At 48.4% G+C, this 9,015-nt stretch overlaps 1 non-coding gene and 1 pseudogene across 1 annotated transcript; one reads left to right on the plus strand and one right to left on the minus strand.

Annotated features, from left to right (window-relative positions):
* The first annotated feature begins 225 nt into the window (after positions 1–225).
* On the plus strand, positions 226–389 carry LOC137326068 (U1 spliceosomal RNA). Its single transcript, XR_010964085.1, has one exon. It is a non-coding gene; the product is annotated as a U1 spliceosomal RNA (small nuclear RNA).
* Positions 390–2,401: 2,012 nt separating this feature from the next.
* On the minus strand, positions 2,402–2,572 carry LOC137325804 (U2 spliceosomal RNA; annotated as a pseudogene).
* Positions 2,573–9,015: the final 6,443 nt, after the last annotated feature.

Here is a 9,015-nt window from a genome sequence, read left to right on the forward strand (position 1 = left end):
GCAGATTCAATTGTAACTTTCAAAAGGGAATTGGATAAATACTTGACTTGGAAAAAAATTGACAGGGCCATGGGGAAAGACCACTGCATCGCTGCAGTATTTTCTCTGAGTATGTTATCGGATACATGTTACAATACAGGAGCAAAATTAATCTCTGAGCATTAGCACATTGTGAGTGAAGAGGCAGTGAATGCTGTCAAGTGGCACTGTGTGGAGACATCAGGCATACTTACCTGGCAGGGGAGAATCTGTGATCCTGAAGGTGGATCTCCCAGGATGAGGCTAGCCCATTGCACACGGGGTGCGCTGACGCCTGCGATGTCCCCAAATGCGGGATACTTAACTGCAAAATTTGTGGTAGTGGGGGACTGCGTTCGGGCTCTCCCCTGCATTGAAACTAAAAGTTTGATTTTCGATCCAGTAGTCCACCAATCGGATGGGAGGCGGTGTTGTGTGTGTGTGTGTGTGTGTGTGTATGTGTGTGTACGTTGTGTCAGTCAGTGAGTCTCTCTCTCTCTCTCTCTCTCTCTCTCTCACCCAGAGGCTGCTGTGGAAGGAAAGCTTTTTAAAAGGAACTTGCAGATTGAAAGAAAGATGTGTCTGAAGCTGCTGGGCCCTGTCCATTGTCACGTTAATGGCAGGGCGGGGCAGGACTGCTTTGACCAGGAGACCTGTTTTCTGGGTCGGAGGTGTGACATTCCACTGATTTCCCACCCTCCCGTCCTTCCTTCTGAACACCTTTGCCGTTTAATCGAGGGCCAAAAGCCTGTGAAAGGGAAGGACCGGACGGACAGCTCCCTGCTGGTCGGTGCTGCCATTGGGGCCGGCGTGCATGTTCTCAGCCTCATGTGCAGGTTCCTCAGGGAGGTTGAGGCAGGTCTAGTGGTTAGGACTGTAGGGTGCTTTGGGGTTGTTCTCACCCTATTGATCGGTGCAGATATCTGGTCCCCGGTCTAGCCAAGGAACACTTATACCTCACGGACCGGGGGTTCAGGAAGACAGGACTTTTGCTAACGCACCCGGTGATGGATCACGTAGCCGAATAGCACAGAGAACACACAAACTCGGTGTTTGAATTTAATTGGAATGTTGCTTTTATTATTCCATCAACACGAAGAAAATAACGATAAAAACGGTCCTGCACAGTACATTGAGTTACACACACCCACTACAGTACCTTATCCCGCTAAACTAAGAGGCTGGTGGGGACCCTGGAGACACCTATCACACACACACACGTATGGTTGGGGCTCACCATTCCTTTGCACTCTTCGGTCTGGCTGATCGGTTCTCTCACATTGGTTTCACTGGAAGCTGCTCGTCTCCCTGGAGAGCTCGGGTGAAAAAAAAAGAGCGAGCAGGAACAAAGAGAGAGAGAAAGAGAGATAGAGCTGGAAAAGGGATAAGAGCTCAGAAGCAAGAGAGCAAGAACCAGAGACAGCAAACAAGAGCAAAAAACAAGAGACCAAACGCAAGAGAGCAAACAAGAGAGAGAGGGGTTTCGAGCTTCCACTTATATACCCCTCTCTTACAATAGTTTTCGTTGTTAAATGAGGCGCTCCATGTCTGTTTAACAGTTCTTACAAAGTTGTTAAGAGTCTTTAATGGCTTTTGATGGTCTCTCATCATGTTGCAATTGCTTCTCTCGATGGGCCATTGTTCTTCGAATTCATTCCGATCGTCGAGCACTTGCCACACAAGGCTCCCTTTTCACCCCACGTCCTCGCTGTCGATTGGTTTTGCATCAGAACCGAGGCATGGCTCCGCCATGTCTGGAGCAGTTGCCTCTCTCAATGACCGACTGCCTCTCGAATTAGTGCTGATCATTGACCACCTGCTGTAGGTTTTGCATTGAAACAGAGACTGGTGACGTCTCACCTATCCTTCCATCTTAGGATTTTGGTCAATGGCCACAGTTTTACATACTCGGAAAAGGAGGAATTCCCAGAATTCTGACAGGACGCAACCTTTCAAACTCGTTGAGACCTGGGTTCGAATCCCGGTCGGGGGGAGCGACTTTCTGGTGCGGATTAATTGGCACCATCAAAGAAAGTCTCCTTTCCTGAGCGCGATGCTCCACCCTCACCACCACCGCCTTTTCCTCTCCTTGACAGACAGACAGAGAGTTCAGGAGCACGCACACTTTAATCTCGCAGTTTTCATTTGTACGCACAAAGACACGCAGACCCTGCTCGTTTAAAGTCAACGACGTCAAGGTATTTTGCAGTTTGAATTATATCGCTGCGAGGGAGCGAGGGGCACTCAGCCCAGGAGAAGAAAAGAATAGCAATGAGCTGAGAAAGTAAGTGCAATATATCAGCTTTATTCTGAGTAATAATCCATACTCACGTAGAGAGACACTGGGAAAGAGCTGTTTTTTCCTTTTAAATATCTCCCCAGAGGGAGGTGCACCGTTCCCAGAGACACTGCAATACTGGGTCGATGCGTGGAGTGGACGGAGCAAGCCCCTGTTCCATCTCCCTGTTCCAAAAATCAATTTAATATATGGTCCCCAGATAGGGGACGTATCAGATATTAAACTGATAAGAACAGATTTTTTTTCAAAAAATATACTTTATTCATAAAATTTGCAGCAGTACATACAAAACAGTTGTCATATCACATTCCAAACGTACACAATACAGATTATACAATTTGCAGGTTACGTCAAGTACAGTTCAATGAACACATTGGACATAATTACAGTTCATGACACTCCAGGGTGTCTCATTGCATCATACTCAACACAGATTATTGATTTCAGATTCATTTCAGATTCATTACAGGTACATCTCAGCAATTTGAATTTTACATTCTGCCCGAGGGGGTTTTTCCCTGATTGCAGCCCCTCGGTTTACAATGGCGGGAAGGCTCTAAACGGTTGCCTTTCCCCACAGGGCCTTTGCGGCGGCCGCACCCATCCTCAGTGCGTCCCTCAGCACGTAGTCCTGGACCTTGGAATGTGCCAGTCTGCAACACTCGGTCGAGGACAGCTCCTTGTGCTGGAAGACCAGCAAGTTTCGGGCAGACCAAAGGGCGTCTTTCACCGAGTTGATGGTCTTCCAGCAGCAGCTGATGTCCGTCTCAGTGTGCGTCCCCGGGAACAGCCCGTAGAGCACAGAAACCTGTGTTACGGAACTGCTCGGGACGAACCTGGACAGATACCACTGCATCTCTCCAGACCTTCTTTGCAAAGGCACACTCCATAAGGAGATGGGTGACGGTCTCGTCTCCACCGCAGCCTCCTCTGGGGCAGCGCGCGGTGGCGCTGAGAGCCCGGGAGTGCATGAAGGATCTGACGGGAAGGGCCCTTCTCACCACCAGCCAAGCTAGGTCTTGGTGCTTGTTTGAAAGCTCTGGCGATGAGGCGTTCTGCCAAATGACATTGACAGTCTGCTCGGGGAACCAACCGACAGGATCCACCATCTCCTTTTCCCGCAGGGTCTCGAGGACGTTACGTGCGGACCACTTGCTGATCGCCTTGTGGTCAAAGGTGTTTTCCTGCACAAACCTTTCCACGAAGGACAGGTGGGGCGGAACGGTCCAACTGGACGGAGCATTCCGTGGCAGCGTGGCCAGGCCCATCCTTCTCAACACCGGGGACAGGTAGAACCTCAGCACGTAGTGACACTTTGTGTTTGCGTACCGAGGGTCTATGCACAGCTTGATGCAGCCGCACACAAAGGTGGCCATCAGGATGAGGGCCACTTTGGGCACGCCTTTCCCCCCTTTCTCTGGAGATTTGTACATCGTGACCCTGCGGACACAAAGGGAACGGGGGGAGATGGAGAGACAAGAGCAGAGGGAAAAGCAGAAAGTGGATGTTTTCTTCAAAAGGAAAAATTTGGCTACGGGGGATTAGCTGGGGAGTGGGACTAATTGGACAGCTCTTTCAAAGAGCCGGCACAGGCACGATGGGCCCAATGGGCTCCTTCTGTGCTGTTTGATTCTGATTCTATAACAGATGGGGAACAGGGAAAGAGCAACCAAAAAGCAGACAGGTAACAGACAAAGAAGCAGCAGGTTAAAATAAAGCAAGGAACATTGAAATGAGACAATTGAGGTGATTGTAATGAAAGGAAGATCCTTCCTTTCATTAATGCTCCAGTGAGCAATGGAGCTTTGGAGGTGAGTGAGGGCTCCCCTCAGTTTCAGCTCACTTACTCTGTGCACAATGGTTAACAGGGCCCTGGCCTCCACAGGTAGTAGGCCTTATTCCTGGCTCCCAGCAGGAGGTCTCACCTCAGACAGGCCCAGGAAGGAACCACCTGGGTCACTGTACCAAGACAGAAGGCCCTCCCCCCTCACAGACAGATTTATCTTGGACCCTTCCACAGAAGGGGGCTGGGTTTGAGACAGAGAAAGCAGTTACCTGGTAGGTTGGGGGCTTTGGACTGGGAGGAGAGGACTTTTGACTGACAAGCTTCTGCTACATCAGGGGAGGCAGATGCACAGGCCCCTCTCTCTCTTACTCCTGGTATGTGCTGCTGCAGGCAGGTTGGTGAGTATTACTCTTGATCTCTGTCTTGCTGCACAGGTAATGAAAGTGTATTGGAGGATGGTGTGTGGGAGACCTCTTGCTCTGTGGATTTTTACTGATGTTTTGAATGTGGATTTTTGCTGATGGAATCATAGAATCTTACAGCACAGAAAGATTTAAATGACAAGTGATGCCTGTACAAGTAATGAAAGTATATTGTAGGACAGTGCAAGTGTCTCTCTATCTTTAAACTCTTGGGTTAAATTTGTTAACTCCTGAAAACAGGTGCTGGGATCGCGGTCGGTGATTAACCTTCGCCTGTTGTTTGCGATGCAGGCAGCACGTAACATTCGTGCCACCTGATGATTTGTGATTGCTGTGTGCAATCAGCGCTACCTGCACTTTTCATTGGCTGCACGCATGAGCAGGGGGCCCCAATATCGGGAGTGACTGGCACTACTTAAAGGCAGCCTGCACCTCTTAAAAGGGAGGTGCACTGTGGCTGCAGAACGTGGTGAGAGAAGTGATTCCTGGGCTCTGATATTTGGAAGAATGGCTGCAGCTGGGAAAGAGCGAACACCAAGGTTCTCTGATGATGCACTAGAGACCTTGGTGCAAGAGATGGACAGAAGGTGGGGCATCCCATATCAGGGCAAGAGGCCCTCCAGAGGCAGTGGGAGGAATTAGCCCCAAGAATCTGGATGCAGTGCAGGAAGAAATTCAATGTATTCTGATCTATCCTTTTTAGGTCCACAGTGGATGACCTCACACTTGCTTACATTGGTCAAAACTGTGGCAAATGGATTTCATTCACTTTATCTATTAATATGTCATTTTATGCTTCCATCTACACTGCTTACAATGCTGCCTATCTTTTGTGTCATCGGCAAACTTGGATATGTGACACTCTATGCCGTCATCTAAGTCGTTAATAAATACAGTGAATAGTTGAGGCTCCAACGCAGATCCCTGTGGGACACCACTAGTCACATCCTGCCAATTGGAGTTCCTGCCCATTACCCCTACTGTCTGCCTCCTGCTGCTCAGCCAATTTCCTAACCAGGTCAATAATTTGCCCTCAGTTCCATGAGCTTCAACTTTATCTAACAATCTCTTATGAGGGACTTTATTGAATGCCTTCTCGAAGTCCATATAAACAACATCCATAGACATTCCCCTGTCCGCTACTTTAATCACCTCTTCAAAAAATTCAACCAGGTTCATTAGCCATGACCTACCCTTTACAAATCCATGCTGGCTCTCTCTGATCAGCTGAAAATTTTCAAGATGTTCAGTCACTCTATCCTTGATTATAGACTCTAGTAATTTCCCGACAACAGATGTTAGGTTAACTGGTCTATAATTTCCTGGTTTCCCCCTCTCACCATTCTTGAATCGCGGAGTGATGTGCAAATTTCCATTCTAAAGGAATGGTTCCTGAATTGAGAGAACTATGGACGATTATAGTTCGGGCATCTGCAGTGTCCTCACCTACTTCCTGCAAAACCCTGGGATGGAAATCCTGGGCATTTGTCACTCTTTAGTGCCATTATTTTCTTCATTACTGTTAATGTGCTCACGTTAATTATAATGAGTCCCCATCCCTGATTCAAAATTAGTTTCCTTGGGATGTCCAGCATGCTATCCTCTTCCTCCACTGTAAATACTGACGCAAAGTAATTAACGTAGTAAAAACAGGCTGAGGTACAGTGACTACCACAGACAGAGACAGTGAGAGAGACAAACATTGCTTGAAGCACAGACACAGAGACCTGTACACACGGACTGCACAGTGTCACAGGGGGAAATGGAAGCAAACGTCATGATTATAAAGGGAACGGGGGGAGACGGAGAAAAAGAGCAGAGGGAAAAGCAGAAAGTGGATGTAGACTTCAAAAGGAAAAATTTGCAGGGCTACGGGGAATTAGCAGGGAGTGGGACTAATTGGATAGATCTTTCAAAGCGTCAGCCCAATGGCCTCCTTCTGTGCTGTTTGATTCTATGACCGATAGGGAACAGGGAAAAAGCAATCAAAAAGCAGATGGATAACAGACAAAGAAGTAGCAGGTTAAAATAAAAGAAAGGAAACTTTTGAAATCAGACAATTGAGGTGAGTTTAATGAAAGGAAGGTGTGAGCAAAGGAGCTTTGCAGGTGATTGAGGGCTCCGTTCAGTTCATTTGCTCACTGCCTGTCTGCACACAATGGTGAAAAGAGCTCTGACCTCTCCAGGTAGCAGACCTTGGACCTGGCTCCCAGCAGGAGGTCTCACCTCACACAGCCCCGGGAAGGAACAATCTGGGTCACTGCACCAAGACAAAATGCCCTCCCCCCTCACAGACAGACTCAACTTGGACCTTTCCACAGCAGGGGGCTGTTTGAGACAGAGAATGATGTGGAGATGCCGGTGATGGACTGGGGTTGACAATTGTAAACAATTTTACAACACCAAGTTATAGTCCAACAATTTTATTTTTAATCCCACAAGCCCCCGAAAGCTTGTGGGATTAAAAATAAAATTAATGAGACAGAGAAAGCAGTTAGCTGGTAGGATAGGGGCTTTGGACTGGGAGGAGAGGACTTTTGACTGACAAGCTTCTGTTATATCAGGGCAGGTAGGTGCACTGACCCCTCTCTCTCTCACTCTTTCTCCTGGGATGTGTTATTGAAGACGGACTGGTGAGTGTAAGCATGTTTAAACTCTTGGTCCCTGTCTCACTGTACAGGTAATGAAAGTGTATTGTAGGATGGTGCGTGCGGGACTCCTTGCTCTAACAGTGATTGAGTGTGTGCGAGACTCCTTGCTCTGTGGATCTTGACCGGAGTTGTGTGTGTGGATTTTGACTGATGGAATCGTAGAATCTTATAGGACAGGAGGATTTAAATAACAGGTGATGCAGTGCCCTGAGGAGAAGGGATCTGCACTGTTCTGTGTGGTACAAATGGAGAATAAGAGAATTCAATAAAAATCCTGGGATGTGCTATTGCAGGCAGGTTGGTGAGTATTAGTGTGTTTAAACTCTGATCTCGGTCTCGCTGCAGATAATGAAAGGAAATTGTAGGATGGTGTGTGCGAGACTCCTTGCTCTGTATTTTTACTGATGAATGTGGATTTTCACTGATGTGAGTGTGGAGATTTACTGATGATGTGAGTGTGGAGATTGAGCACAGAGTTTGGGAAAGACAGAGAGTGAGCCTCGAACGGAGTGAACACATTCAACTGGGAATTTGGTGCATGTGGGAATTAGGTGCAGAGGGGGAAGGAGGTGCTAAGTGATTTAAACCCAAGAACTGTAGACTTGGACTGAGCGGAGCATAAAGGGAGACGCAGGAGGAATCAAATCAAGGCAAGGAGGCGCGCTGAGGGCAGGTCAGTAAGTATTTAGTTCATTGGTTAGTGTTTTTTAGTGGTTGGTTAGTGTTTTACTGTCAGATAAACAGTAAAGTGCCTTAAAGCTAAAGAAACAGTTTACGTGGCAGGACAGCTGGGGCCCGTCCCATGCACATCCTGTGCCATGTGGGAACTCCAGAACGCACTTTGTGTCCTGGAAAACCACATGTACAGGAAGTGCTGCCATCTGCTGGAGTTCAAGCTCAGGGCTTCTGAGTTTGAGGGGCGGCTGGCGTCACTACAGTGAATGCGGGAAGCTGAGAGTTTTGTGGATAGCACGTTTCAAGAGGTGGTCACCCCCCAGCTACTGAGAGTTCAGTGTTGAATACCAGTGAGGGTGTTTTTTTAAAATTCGTTCATGGGATGTGGGTGTCGCTGGCGAGGCCGGCATTTATTGCCCATCCCTAATTGCCCTTGAGAAGGTGGTGGTGAGCCGCCTTTTTGAATCGCTGCAGTCCGTGTGGTGAAGGTTCTCCCACAGTGCTGTTAGGAAGGGAGTTCCAGGATTTTGACCCAGCGACGATGAAGGAACGGCGATATATTTCCAAGTCGGGATGGTGTGTGACTTGGAGGGGAACGTGCAGGTGGTGTTGTTCCCATGTGCCTGCTGCTTTTGTCCTTCTAGGTGGTAGAGGTCGCGGGTTTGGGAGGTGCTACCGAAGAAGCCTTGGCGAGTTGCTGCAGTGCATCTTATGGATGGTACACACTGCAGCCACAGTGCGCCGGTGGTGAAGGGAGTGAATGTTTAGGGTGGTGGATGGGGTGCCAATCAAGCGGGCTGCTTTGTCCTGGATGGTATCGAGCTTCTTGAGTGTTATTGGAGCTGCACTCATCCAGGCAAGTGGAGAGTATTCTATCACACTCCTGACTTGTGCCTTGTAGATGGTGGAGAGGCTTTGGGGAGTCAGGAGGTGAGTCACTCGCTGCAGAATACCCAGCCTCTGACCTGCTCTTGTAGCCACAGTATTTATATGGCTGGTCCAGTTCAGTTTCTGGTCAATGGTGACCCCCAGGATGTTGATGGTGGGGGATTTGGCGATGGTAATGCCGTTGAATGTCAAGGGGAGGTGGTTAGACTCTCTCTTGTTGGAGATGGTCATTGCCTGGCACTTGTCTGGCGCGAATGTTACTTGCCACTTATCAGC

The sequence above is a fragment of the Heptranchias perlo genome, chromosome 9 (assembly GCF_035084215.1).
Source record: "Heptranchias perlo isolate sHepPer1 chromosome 9, sHepPer1.hap1, whole genome shotgun sequence".
Classification (NCBI taxonomy): Eukaryota; Metazoa; Chordata; class Chondrichthyes; order Hexanchiformes; family Hexanchidae; genus Heptranchias; species Heptranchias perlo.